Source organism: Anastrepha obliqua, chromosome 5 (genome assembly GCF_027943255.1).
Source record: "Anastrepha obliqua isolate idAnaObli1 chromosome 5, idAnaObli1_1.0, whole genome shotgun sequence".
Classification (NCBI taxonomy): Eukaryota; Metazoa; Arthropoda; class Insecta; order Diptera; family Tephritidae; genus Anastrepha; species Anastrepha obliqua.
Genome location: NC_072896.1, coordinates 81,645,227 through 81,660,530, shown reverse-complemented (window position 1 = coordinate 81,660,530; position 15,304 = coordinate 81,645,227).

Sequence of the window (15,304 nt, the reverse complement as noted above, 5' to 3'; positions counted from 1 at the left end):
CATGTGTTAGCACGTGAAAAGAGCTTTCCAAAAAGCTCTAGCGTGAACCGATGCGACGAATACAACTAGAACTACCCGCTTGCAAAGACAAGCTTGCGGAAATACCGCAAGACTTTTTTGACAACCTTATATGAGCTTTACGCCGATATACTTAGTTTTGCAATAAGTTCTGTTTCAAGTTAAGTCCGTTATAGATATGAAATTATAATACTTTTTTTAATGAGGTAAGTTTCATTTAATCATGTAAATATTAAAAAAAATATATTTCAATTTTCATTCGAAACGGTCACCATTTTCTTTTACACAAGCCTTCAAACTAGCCATGGATATTCACGTCGCTGCTCCATCCAAAGATTGTTTTCAAATTTCTATGAGGTTTTGACAGATCGTATTCTCCAATTCTGATCACAAATTGTATTCCAATGGACTCAGATCTGGACTTCCAGACGGCCAGTCTTCTGCGGCTATGAACTCAGGAATTTTTTTTCTTAGCCACCGCTGGCTTTTTTTGCCTTATGGGCTCGACCAAAATCTTGCTGGAAGATCCAACGCTCTCCGATGAAGAGAGTACTGCCTAACTGCTTTCCCTACGCCTTTTAAGATATTCTTCTGGAGCACTCTTGCAACGGTATTAACCGCAGAAATGTCTTTGCAGGACACCCCCCACCAAACCATCAACATTGAAACGACATTTTTAGCGTCTTTAGAAGTTTTAGCATAGGTTTTGTCGTTTTATTTTTAAAGACTTCTTTAACAATGACATATTTCTCATCTGTGAAAAGGATATTTTCATGTTCATTGAGCGCGTGTCACCAAAGAAGCTGTTTGCATCTGCCAAGTCTAATTTTCTTCGAGCGCGTTCTCAAAAGATGGCCAGTTGAGCGAAGGAAGGATTTCATGTGGAGATCATCTCTAACTAGTCTTGGCATGAATCCGATCGATGCATTCATTTCGTTGGACATGATTTTCTGCTTTCTAAGGGGATTTCTGCGAATTCTTTTTGGAATGGCTTTTATAGCTGCATTGGTTCGAACCACGTGAGGACGACCACTTCTCTTTATGTCTGTTGTATTCATCGTGCGGTAAACAAACATTCTCGAAATATTAATTTTTTTCAGCAGTTTGTAAATCTCACTCGCACTTTTGTCACACTTATGTAATGCATACGAGCAACAGCGAAAATAACGGAACTTTTTTCTGTGAATTTGTTCTCGTCGTATGCATTGTAAAATTTGTCACAGAATATATGGTAAGAATAAGTAGACATAGTGCAGCTAATGAAGATCCAGCTTGTCCGCTGGCTGGGCCATATCGTCCGATAGATACAAACGCTCCGGCTTTAAAAAGGAAGAGCTCCTTTGCGTTAAAAAGATCAAATGGAGAAAGACTTGAGTTAATTTGGTGTGTCGAACTGGCGCCGATTACCATGTCAAAGAACCGACTAGTGCGCTTTGTTAAACTCGATCCCTGAGATTAATTTTTAACAAAAATTTATGCCGATGTAGTAAATTTTAAAATAAAAAAATTTTTAAAGTAAAAAAAAAAATTAAGTTTTACGATTAAGCGCTTATGGTCCACAGAGTCAAACTCTTTGGAATGGGCAAATAAAGTAAGAAAAGTTAAATAGTTTTTTTCAATATTGAGTCTAATATCACCATATACTATGACTCGCTGATCTACAGCTTGAGGTATATGTAACTCACTAAATACGTCTGGCGGAAAGCAGTTAGAATTTTTTACTCCACCTAATATTTAAAAACCCGCAAATGGGCATATTCTATGTATGGGAAGTCTTACTTCGAGCGCCGCATTTAACAAACATTGCATCTTCCAATTACTGACAACTTCGGATATGCATAAAGATTCGGTTGCTGGAACTGGGTTTTCGAAGAAATAGAAACTTGGTTCGCTTCATGAATTACGCGAAGATTTTTGTGATGAACTAATGCCTTTTGCTGGATTAATGCTCAAAACTCAAACTTGAATGAGTGCAAGTATTGCAGTTGTGTTAAAAATAAATTTGACAAAAAACGTGTTGCTTGCTCTTTGCACAATACTGTATGCAATATATGTATATAAATATGTATAGAAATTCATATTTCTGATTGTTTCACAGTCACCACTTCTTTTACGGATGTTAAATATCCACAAGCCATTTCCGCTTCTGTTAGGAGTGCCCATGCGGGTCCCCACAGCCACTTTGTAGTGGTTCACTCCAGATGTAGGTGCAAGTGTGTGAGTTTGTATTGGTCATAATGGTGGTTTTATACATTGTTTTTACTTGATACTATGCCCACTAGTGATGACGATCTCGGGATTTTCGAGAATTTCCGGATTTTTGGGATTTGTAATTTCTTACGAATTATATGAAATAAGGGCAGAAAAATAGCTGTTAAAAATCAGCATTGAAAGGCACCTTGAGTTTAAAACACTTTTGCAGTTGATATCAACTGTTTTTTGTTTTGCATTCAATTTTCCGTTTATAAATGAACGAATTTTTTAATACTCCAGTATATCAAACAATATCGAGTGCACTTCAATATCGAGTGCCCTTCAGAAATGTGTTTGTGGGTGGTTAAGTTTTAAGAGCCGGTATGAATACAATACAATTTTTTTAGGAAACTATTGTCATTTCTCTTTATTATGATAATATTGGTATAGCTCAATTACGTATAGAACGAAATATTGGCCAAATGGCCGCCGCGGACTCGGCGGCACACCTCCATCCGATGATCCAAATTTTCGACGACGCTGAGGCTTAATTGAGGTTGTATGCCGTTAATGTGCCGAATTATCTCATCCTTTAGCTCTTGAATTGTTACTGGCTTATCGACGTACACCTTTACTTTCACATAACCCCACAAAAGGAAGTCCAACGGTGTCAAATCACATGGTCTTGGCGGCCAATTGATATAGCCGCGACGTGACATTATTCGGCTATCAAATTTTTCGCGCAAAAGATCCATTGTTTCATTAGCTGTATGACAAGTTGGACCACATATCGTCCATATCCACATCTTCCAATTCGGGCCATAAAAAGTTAGTTATCATCTCACGATAGCGAACACTATTCACAGTAACTGTCTGACCGGCCTCATTTTGGAAAAAAAATGCGGCCCAATGATGCCGCCGGCCCATAAACCGCTCCAAACAGTCACTCTTTGTGGGTGCATTGGTTTTTCGGCAAGCACTCTTGGATTATCATTCGCCCAAATGCGGCAATTCTGCTTATTGACGAATCCACTGAGATGAAAATGTGCCTCATCACGGAAGATGATTTTCTTCGAAAATTGGTCATTCACTGTTGCCATTAGCCTGAATAACTTTAACGCGTTGCTCGATTGTGTATCTTTCCATGGTTCAAATTGAGTTAATCTGAAATTGAAAAGTATCAAATGAAGTGCAGAAAAAAACTAGACATTTAGGCGTGGTTCACATTCAACATCGGCCCTTAAAATTTATATATAAATAATAAAATAAGTTTCAGACTCTATCATTTCAAGTTCAAACCATATAATCTAGGTTTTGTCCAGCACAAAACGGGTTCAGAAGCTTCTGCTTTTGGTTTAAAGTTTCGATATTATTTCGACTTGCTTTATCAGATATTTACATGCTAAAGTATTAATAAGTGTGTTTAAAATCAATAATTGTGTTTGGTTTTGTTACGAAAGAGGTCTTTCCATTTTAAATGAAAAATTATACATATTTTAAACCCATTTATTTATTATTTATTGGTTGGAGAGCTTTTCAAACAATATTGATGAAACTTTTTTCGAGCTAAGCTGTACTGAAGCTAAGCTGAAACTAATCCCGGGATCCTGAAATTATAATTCCGAAATACCGAAAATGTTGTGATCTTAAAAATTGAGAAGATTAGCATCCCTAGTATACACACGATACTCAAGTAGCAGCCACTTGTATTTTGGTATAAAATTTACTCCGAAAATCTGCTGTTCATTAAAATGGTAGTGCTCGGCGCATGTACACAAGTAGTTGAAAAACTAAAAAAAAAAGTTTCTATATATGTTAATTAGTGCAATATATTTCCTTTTTAAAATAATTTCAATTGCAGTACTCTTTTTGCTTTTACTAAGAAGAGAAAAGCACTGTTTATTCGGAAAACAAAAATTGATTGTTAGGCTACGGAATTCGCACAAGACCTGCAAGGAAATTGAAGTAATGATCAGAGGCATTGTCAGCGTGATATGCATATTGCTTTTTACTACAGCAGGAAATCAGAAAGTCATGCTGGAAAACGCAAAATTATAAAAATTCTTACACTACAGATGAATGATACGATAAAGCAAGGCCAAGCCATCAGCCTCCTTTCGGGTGATTCAAAATTACTTGCACTTGTAGTATTGTAAACGTGCCTTGTAGCCTAATCGAGAACAATTTGAAAGCAAGAAGTACAATTTTGAAGAAATAGCGCTTCAAAAAGGGCTGGGAAAGTAGCTAAAAATTTTTAAAAAGGAAGTACGAAGTTGCCAAAGAAAAAAAAACATATTCCAGAAGAGCTTTGTAATTGGTCCGCTGAACACTGATGCATCATGTGGAAGATGCGAATCGAACAGGCTTCAAAAATGGATTCTGTTGTTGAAGTTGGTATACATTCTCATAAACTTAGAATTGAAATATCTGTGCGCCTACGTAATACTTGCAATATCTTCCAGGCGGAAGTATTGGGAATACGTGATCTTGTAAGCTACTAATTGCAGACCTCTCCTTTAAGGGTAATATCCTTATTATTTTAGAGAGCCAAGCTGCAATCCAAGCACTGGAATCGGCTGCAACAACCTCTAAAACGGTGGAGCAAGGCAGAAATAGCCTTACCAACTTCAGCATAAACCGTAACGTTACCTTAATCTGGGTACAGGACATCGGAAGATTGAAGGAAATGAAAAAGCAGATGCATGGCGAGAGTGGGATGTTCCATAAATAGCATTCTTGCAGAATCGGTAATCACATCACTGGGGGCAATCCAGATTGCAATTTTCATAAAAGTATCTACGAATCGCGGATTGTAGAAGGAGAGATTAGACAACATTCACATATAGAAGATCATTATGGTCCACCTACAACCAAAGACAAATGCCAACATTGATATGAAACGAAGGGATGTCTGGCGACTCACGGCAGTGATAACTGGGTTTTGGTCCATAGGAGAGCGAGCAGTCAATTCATACTGTCATAGTTGTAAGTAACCGAAGAAAAATGAGACTGTCTTCCTTCTTTCTTTCTCTGTGAATGTCCTGCCCTATGGAAGGCGAGGATGTTAGTCCTCGGAAAATGCAAAACTTTTTGGAAACCTCGAAGATCTGGCTGATATAGACGTAAATAACTTTACAAGGCTTCTCAATAGCATAGACTGGATATAGTCGTGAAGGAATAATCGTAAAACTTCTTGGTAGCGAAGATGTGGCAGCAAAATGGCGCTGAAATGCTAATTATATTCCCGGTGAATCATCACTTCAACCAACCAACAGAGATTCACAAAATATTCCCTGCGCATACCAGCTACGTAAAACCACCCAAAATAGGGCTACAAAGGCTATTAAACATACTGTGGCATTGGTTCTATACATTTACCAATACCATCAAAGATTAAGTACATTGAGAAATGTAATGCGAATATGTACTATCTAGAAACTGCCTCTAAAATAGATGTTCACACAAGGCAATGATCATAGATACACAAGAAAACTAAGTGGGAGGCTTGGATTGGCTTGGATCTAGAAAGAGTGGTGTGACACCGAGATTATATAGAGAATATTGGTTATATCAAAAAACTTATAGAAACAGCAAATCCAACCAGCAGGATACAGTTTTGGTAAGTAGCTAAGGAAGTATGGGTTTATATAAAGTAATGTAAAGGCCCTGTCGACGGAAAAAGAACGTTACTAGATTAGCCAAAAAATACAGGGTGGCTGATGAATTTTGCTACATTAAGAAACTCAAATAACTTTTTTTTTAGTGTATGGAATTCATTTATTTTTTTTTCAAGTTGAAGGTCATTAAATTTTATTAAATGTAGCTTAACTAGTTTTAAAAATAATTTAATTTAAATGCCCCCCATGCTCGTTGACACAAGTGCGGCATCTTAGTAAAAAGTTGTTCATTGCTGCTTTGAGAGTTGCGACAGGAATAGCCGCAATTGTTGCCCGAATGGATTGTTTTAGTTCATCCAAATTTGTTGGCTTTGTTTTATAAACTTCTTGTTTACATAAACCCCACAAGAAAAAGTCAGGTGCAGTAAGGTCAGGTGACCTGGGGGGCCAACGAAATTCGGAGTTTCTTGAAATCAGTTTATTGGGAAATTTTCGTCGCAACTCTGTCATAACAGTCTGGGCTATGTGAGACGTTGCCCCATCTTGTTGAAACCACACAGAGTTGAAAGGAATTCTCTTTCGGCGTAGTTCTGGATAGAAAAATTCTTTCAGCATTTTCAAATAACGGTCTCCAGTAACCGTAACGGTGTGACCATTTTCTTCAAAAAATAAGGCCCGACAATACAGAAACCGCACACCACACTGTCGCGCGAAGAGGATGCAATTCCGTCTCGTGGAGTATCTGTGGGTTAGAAGTACTCCATATTCGACAATTTTGTTTGTTCACATTGCCGTTTAAATCGAAATGGGCCTCATCAGACATGAAAAGGCAGTTTAACATGTTTTGGTCTTCTTCCACCATTTGCAGGATCTTCTGGCAAAATTCCGAGCGAATCGGCAAGTCTGCTGCATTCAGTTTGTTAACCATTTGAATTTTGTAGGGAAATAAGTCTAAATCTTTGTGCATTATTGTTTGCAAAGACTGTCAGCTGACACCAAGTTGAGCAGATAAGCTTCTTGTTGAAACCCTTGGATTGCTTTGTATAGCTGCAGCTACAGCAGCGATCGTTTCCTCCGTCCGAACTGGTGGGTTTCGATGATAAGGCCTTCTTGCGACTGTTCCTTGCTCAGCAAAATTATTCACCAGTCTCATTATGGTCCATCTGCTCGGGGGATCGCCGCCAAACATCCGCCTGTACTCTCTCTGTACCAAAACTACGGACTCCAGTGCGTGATAGCGGCGGACTATCCAAATTCTTGTTTGCGTGTCCCAGTTATCCATTTTAATAAATTTTAAAGATCAATCTGCAAATTAAAACAAAAATGGAACAGATAACTTAAAAAGAAAAAAAGTTATTCAATTTTTTTTTGGTAGCGGCTTTCATCAGCCACCCTGTATTAGAGCAAAGCGATATATAGAATTTGAAAAAACACTTGCATTTTGTTAAGTTACTACTGTTTTTGTGAGCATCATAATTTAATTTTTTTTTAAACAAAATAAAATAATTTAATAAAATCAATAAAAAGCAAAACAGGTAAATGTATACCAAATGAAACCGTATACTTTTTTTGACATAATTAAAATGTATTTTTCATAACTTTATGTGACATTTGCGCGCTTCATTTGATTTTATTATTTAATAGTTCCGACCCACCGCCCCTTCGTTATTCATGAACCCAAATATACATACCCACCTAACGGCCAAAAACCAAGCGCTTGCATGATTCGTACTTTGACGCTCATCTGAGCAACACAAAAATAAAATAAAAGCAACCCGAGTGGCCCAACAACACTATCAATACTGCAGATATCATCATCGTCAATCTCATTGCCATAAACTCGTATGGCATCATAAACGGTTACATCGTGTTTTACACCAAAAAATTGTGTATGGTTTACTCAGCAAATAAATGTTTTCAAAGCTTGTGTGCGTATGTAGTGGAAAGGCGCGCGCACGTATTCAAACTAGTAATACACTGAGGAAGAAATGAAGCTACAAATATTGTTTATGTTTTCATATTCACGATTACTCTGCACTGGTATACCGTAACTGTGTTAGTAATAACGGTTGTGTGTAATATCAAATTTCAATTGCAATTTGGACACTCGTATGTAGATGTGGGCATATAAACAACAAAACGCGGAAAGTGGCGAGAGGAATTGATTTAGACATTTAGTTAATTGACGAAATGAAATGAATGAAATAAATGAAATTCTGCTAAATAAAATTGCATACAAATTTTTTTTCAATATAAATTAATATAAAAAAATATAAGATAAGATTACAAAATGTTAAATTAAATGAAGTAATAAAAATAAAAAAAAAAAAAACGATGTGAACTATATTGAAATAAGTTATAAAAAAACAATAATGGCAAAAATTTAATTTAATTAAACTCAATAATAAAGCAACTAAAAAATAATACAATAATAAATTAAAAAATTTATAAAATGAAAATAAATTTTATTTAAACAAAAAACGAAATATATATATATATATACATATTTATACATACATATAATTGGCGCGTACACCTTTTTTGGATGTTTGGCCGAGCTCCTCCTCCTATTTGTGGCGTGCGTCTTGATGTTGTTCCATAAATGGAGGGACCTACATGTTCAAGCCGACTCCGAACGGCAGATATTTTTATGAGGAGCTTTTTTATGGCAGAAATACACTCAGAGGTGAGCCATAGCCTGCCGAGGGGCGACCGCTATTAGAAAAAACGGTTTCTTAATTTTGGCCTTTCACCGATATTCGAACCTACGTTCTCCCATTCGGCTACGGTGGCTGTCGTAATACATTAGATAATATTGAATGAATTAAAATAAAAATTAAATTGGAAAAATTTAAATAAAATATAATAAAGTAAAATTAAACAAAAAATTAAAAACTTATATAGACTAAAATGAATAACTGAATTAAATTAAATAAATATTATAAAATAAAAAGAAAAAAGCAAATTAAAAAAATAAGTCAAAATGGAATAAATTAAAATAAAATAATATGAGAAAACGTTTAAAAAAAAAAAAGATATACTAATATCAACAAAGTACAAAACAGCGGAAAAAGAATAAAAAGTTATAACAAAAAAAAAAAATTATAATAGAAAACCAAACAAATTTTATAAAATAAAGAAAAAACGAAATGAAATAAAATGAAATGAGTGAAAAAAAAGTTTGATATTACTTCATATCTTATTATGAATTATACAAAATTATAAAACTAAAATAATGCAAAATAAATTATAAAAATATAATTAGCTTAATCGAACTAAAATGACAATGTAAAAAACTAGTTTAAATATGATGAAATTTAAAGAAAGATACAAAAATCACAATAGAACAAAATAAAATGATACGAAGTATAATGCAATAAAATATTTTTAAGAACAATTAAAATTAGTATAAAAAGAATGTGATTTAAAAATTTTAATAAATAAAATAGACTACTGTCAAAGAAACAAAATATTTTTAGAATATGAAATAAAACGAAATTGAATCAAATATAAGAAATTAAATAAAATATAAAAATTCAAATAAAATAAAGTGAAGTGAAGTAAGGCAAAAAAAAAAAATTATTTAAAAAAAAGTTACTAAAAAATTGTTAAAATAAACTAAAATCGGATCAAATTAAAAAAAAAAAATAAAGCAGCTTTAAATTAAATAAATAGATTGATTAAAAAATCAAAAATAAAATAAAATAAAAAAGAGCTAAAATAAAGCAAAATTAAAAAAAGTATTAAAATAAACTAACTTAATTAACAATTCAGAATATATAAAAGGAAATTTACAAATAAAGAAGCTAAATAAAAAAATGTGGGAATAAAGGGATGTTCAAAAAAGTCAAATGAAATATAATTATTTTTTTTTTTAATAAACTAAGTAGAAAGCAAAAAAAAAAAGAAAAAGATGTTAAGAAAATTATAATAAAAAATAAATTATGATCAATAAAAAAAATAGATTAAAAGAAATAATAAAGTAAAGCATAAATAAGAGAAAATACATTGCAAGCAAAACAAGCTAAACATGATACAACAGGAGCGCTTAGCACCAGCCTAACTGAAGCGGTCAATGTACTAACTCATCTATTACCGTAAGACTTATATACTTATATGTATAAAAACAATCGCTGCTTGCAGCGCGGTGAGACTCAGAGACATAGGAAGCTGGACAACAAGGTCGTACGGTCACACCAAGCTCCTCCTACAGGGCCCCGCACTGCTCGAAAACAAATCAGACTTCACAGTACCCCACCTCAACTTCAAATAAGACTTTACGGTACGTTTTCCACCAAGAGCCGAAGAGACGAAAGGGCAAGTGATTGGTAGATTTGATGTAGAAATTTACACTGCCGGTTGTAAGATAGGCTGAGGTGTGATAGCTGGCCTCTTTTCGAGTCGCTCAACTTATCCAAATCAATTCGACTTCCTGACTATGTCAACGTGTACCAGGCAGAACTATTAGCAATCAGGGAATCTTGCAAATCACTAAAACACTACTAAGAAAGTGGTGCAGGAGTAGCGATCTCTTCAGACACTCAAGCAGCTAACAAGGCCTTAGACTCCAACTTCATTTCATCCAAACTAGTTTTACAGTGTAGAGAGGAATTAGGATTCCTTGGTCATTGGCTTCAATTAGTCAGATATGGGTTCCCGGACACAGGAATAGAGAAGGTAATGAGAAAGCAGACGAGCTAGCAAGAAGAGCTCGACACAAGACATATGTAACAGAGACGGTTGCAGTCGCTAATCCATTCGCTAATCAATTCGCTACTATGAAGGTGGAAGCAATTAACTACATGTACTACAACAAGAAAAACACGGCTGTCATACAACACCCTGATCACGAATTACCTGTTAGGATGCTCTCGCTCAAACATTTCACGTATTACTGCAACCCTTACAGGTCATTGGAAGGTAGGGGATCATGCAGCTAGACTCAACCGTCCTCATTCCCATCTGTAGGGCGGAGGGGGTGACAGAAAGTTTTTCCACTATTTATGCGAATGTTCGGGTTCAGCCAGAAATTAATGAAATCTCAAACATAAAGATAACAAAATTGCTGTTATATCTGGATCTCACGAAATGGATCTGACTTAAAAACAAAACAAAAAAAGGACATCACACGAGAACAGAGGTAGTAAACAGAGGTAAATATAAAAATATCTACGATAAATTCGACTAAAATAAAATAAAATTAAATGAATTTAGTGGAAGTAGACTTCAAAGAACTAAAACAAAAATTTAAAGTTATTAAAACCAACTAAAATACTTTATTAAGAATATTTGAGTTCGAGAAAAGGCCAAATACAATTAAATACTTCCAATAAACAAAAAAAAAAAAAATAGTTTTACTAAACAGAAAATAATTGTATAAAAGATATAATATTAATAAAAAATAAAATTATAAAATACGCAAATAAATTTCACAAAACTAAGTAAAAATTTAAAGTGCATTAAAATTAAATTAAATCAATATTTTAATTTTAATATTTATTTAGTAAATAAAAATAATATTTAATAGAAAATAAAATAGAGAAAAAGTGATTAAAAAGTTATAAAAATAATATAAATAAGTTAAATAGCAACAAAAAAAAAATTAAAAATAAAACTATTTATAAAATAGATTCAACTATTTCAGTTATTGATATTAAATGCGATGAATCAAAGTAAAAACAAAAAAAATTGAGATTTATTAAAACTAAATCAAATAAGAAAGAATTAAAAAATAAAATAAAGAGAAAATGGAACTAAAAAGTTATAATAAATAAAACAGTTTATACTATAATAAAAAAAAATTTTAATAAAAGAAGTATGTAAAATAAAATCAAACAATAAAATCAAATATAAAAATAAGTATATTAAATTTCAGGTCACAAAGAAAACAACATGACGAAAAAATGATTAAAAGTTTACAACAAAAAACAGTAAGAAAATATATAATAATGTAAATTAAAATAAATGGATATAAAAAATAAAAAATCTTAAAAAAAAAAATAAAAAAAAAAAACAATGAAATAGGATAAAAAGAAATGTATATTAAAATTAGATAAATTAAGTTTCCAGAATAATTAAGCACCAAAAGTCGATGGATGATTATAATAAATTAAATATAATTCACTAAAAACATGAAATAAAAATACAATAAAATTAAATTAAATAAATTTTGTGGGAGTAATTAGGTGCAAAAAAGAAAAAACGATTTCAAACTATAAGAAATAAAATAAATTATAGTAAACTAAAGTATAAAAACATATCGCACCCTAAATACAAAAGGGTCACAACTCAAAATTTTCCACACTCGAGCTTGACTTGTTTACAGTAGCACAGAAAACAAACTATGTGACATATCACGCTGAAATTTGCCATGTAAGCTTATAACAGTTCTACCAAAAAACAAAAAAATTTATTTTTGATACCGTCTCGTTCATATTTGAGCAGAAGGAAGATTTTGAGTTGTGACCCTTTTGTATTTAGGGTGCGATATGTGAAATAAAATCAGATAAAATAAAACAAAATCAAAATAATTTAAATTTTCCTACCAAATTTTGAATAAAATTTGTACACAATTAAATAAGGATATGAAATAAAATCAACTAAAAAAAAATAAGATAAAATAAAAATCATTTAAATTTTCCTACCAGATTTTGAATAAAATCGGTAAACAATAAAATAAAGATATGAAATAAAATCAACTAAAAAAATAAAACAAAACAAAAATAATTTAAATTTTCCTACCAGATTTTGTTGTCAGTGTGCACATTTGCAATAAATTTCCACTCGCCAAATAAATAAATGTGCAGTTATTTGCAATCACGATAGTTACGCCACATTTGCCTTTTCCAAAACCCATTATCAAACAGTTAAGCTCTAAAGCATTTCACTATCCGAAGGAGTGACCGAAGAATCGGGTATTCGACCGGAAGTTATATCAATTTGCTGGCACTTGTGATATCAGCCATATTTAAGCCCATCAAATGGGCTTGCGTGTAGTGTGTGTGGATGTATGAATGATGGAGTGAAGGGCTAAGACTTACAGTTCACACACGCACGCACACAAACAAATGCACCAATTTGCGAATAATCACACATTCAAACATTTACAAGGTACACATGTATGCGTGTCGTTCAAGTGTATATAAATAAGTATGCATGTATCTGCATGCTGCTGGCCTGTAGGTGTGATGATGTTCGACGATAAGCTTGTGGTTAATGGGATAATTTGAATATTTTTAAGTTATATTACGCCTCTTGGCACATAGCGACCTTTTCTCCAATCATTCTCGTTATCTGTAACCACATTGACTGCTGCCTGGTGTTCGGTGCTCGTTTATTTGTCGGCTTGCGTTCAACGTTTCTTTGTGGCACATCTGCGCATGGGTCCATTATGAATTGCCCGTTTATGTCATGTGATACATCATTGGCTTCCGTTTTCGGCTCTGGCGTCCCAATGGCATCATTTCGAACATTTGGGGTTTCCGTTGTATTTATACCGCAGTTTGATGTGATATAAATATATTAAGCGTATGTTTGTAAATATGTACATACATAATTCGTGTATTTGTTTAAGTAAGTATGTATGTATTATCCATGCTCTATGTGGAGTTTTGGAAACTGTAGTCATTTGGCATTTTTTGTTTTTTGTGTGGTTTTTGAATCTTAAGCAAATTATTAATGTTCGCTCTGCTGCGCATAATTTACAGTTGTTTTATTTTAATTAAGAATCATTGGAACCCTGCTTTGGCAAGTGACTATAAGTAGAGTGATTGATATTCGGGTAAAATGTTAAAATAAAAAGTTTAAATTAGTTGAATTTGTAATTTTTTTGGGACTACTCAACTCCCCTATGCTACAGAGAATTTTAATTATAATTAATAAACAGTGGGGGAGTGGAGAACTTTGTGGGAGTTTGTTCGAAATGAAAGGAAAATATGAAGCCGAAATAATCTGCGCCAACTAAACGGGAGAAGAAACTTAGGAAAGGGTCCTTACTTATACAGTCTTACAACACGCCCACCAACAATTTTAGAAGAATATTGAACAAAAACCTTAACAACGCACGTACGCGCAGAAAACTGCGCTCGAAAACCGGCACTCGAAGTGTAACCAAATTCAGACCGCTCGCGCCGCTGATACACGGGCATCAGCTGTCTGTTAGTTGGCTAAATGGAAGCTCAGAGGATTGTTTAAATGCAAAAAAGGAAAACCAGTAATGGATTTCAAGCGTAACAGTGGGATTGCATTATGTTTGGCTGAAAAATAAGAACCAGCGATTGTTTGTGAGCTCGAGCACCTTAAAGTAAATAAAGTTTTTGTTTATCGCACCATTACTCGTTACAACGATGCTGGTAGCATCGCGAAACATCATGGAGGAGGTAATCAAAAGACTGCAACGAAATTCTCGACGAAGTGCCATTCGAATGGCGAAAGAAAAAATTTGAAAATATCAGACCGTAGCATTTGTCGCATACTGAAAAATGATTTCAAAGTCAAGTTTTACAAGATCTAAAAGGCGCATGATCTTCCACAAAAGCAGCAACAAGTCAAACTTGAGAGCAGCAATTTCCGAACGTTGTGTTTTTTGACGAGCCAATTTTTCAAACTGGGTTATTCGTAAACTCCCAAAGCGATAGGGTTTATTTGCCCCACCGTTCATACGAGTATTTGAGTCATCGATTGGCCACCAGGAGGTAGCACCCGCCACAGGTAATGGTTTGGGCTGCTGCTCTCCAGTCATTTTCATCGAGCCCGGCGCACAGTGCGGCCGATTCCCAAAAAGCTGGCCAAAAGTCGAAAAAAAAAGTTTCTAGATAGAGTTTTTTTGTCTTTGGGTTGGCTACAGTAATGCCTTGAGTAGTGAAAACCGTTCATAGCAACGTCCTGTACCCTAAGTATCCTCTGTATTTTCAGTCGCAACGTGGCCTTCGTTTGAGCATCGTATTACTGTCGATGAATAGTGAAAGTTGTACACATTTGAAAGATTTTGTAATGGAGTAAATTGAACAAAACCAAATGGAATCATCTTCGGAAGGTTAGTAAAATACGAGAAATCTTTAGTACATATCAATACCTAGACACAAAATTTTTAGCTGCAGCAATACGTAGATACATTTTTTGCAATTTTTTTTATAAAATTTGAGTTTTCAAACTGTATAGCAATACAACGCCGTCATATGCTGCTTTGAAACCTATTAAAGGTTACTCAGAAAAGTAATGGTTACTGAATAAAACAAGATTCAGCTCCTAACACTTGCTACCTTGCGACCCCGAAAACATATAAATTTACATGCATCTTGATTATGTTCTTGAATATACGCTGTTTCACGTGAGGGGGTGGCCAATAGGGGTGGAAGAGGGTGGATTTTCAAAATTTTAAGATGAAATTCGTAATCAGCGACCCCGACAACCCCCGAGTAAGAAATTTTGAATCAATTACTTAATTTTTTGAGTTTTGGCTAGCTTTTCGGGAATCG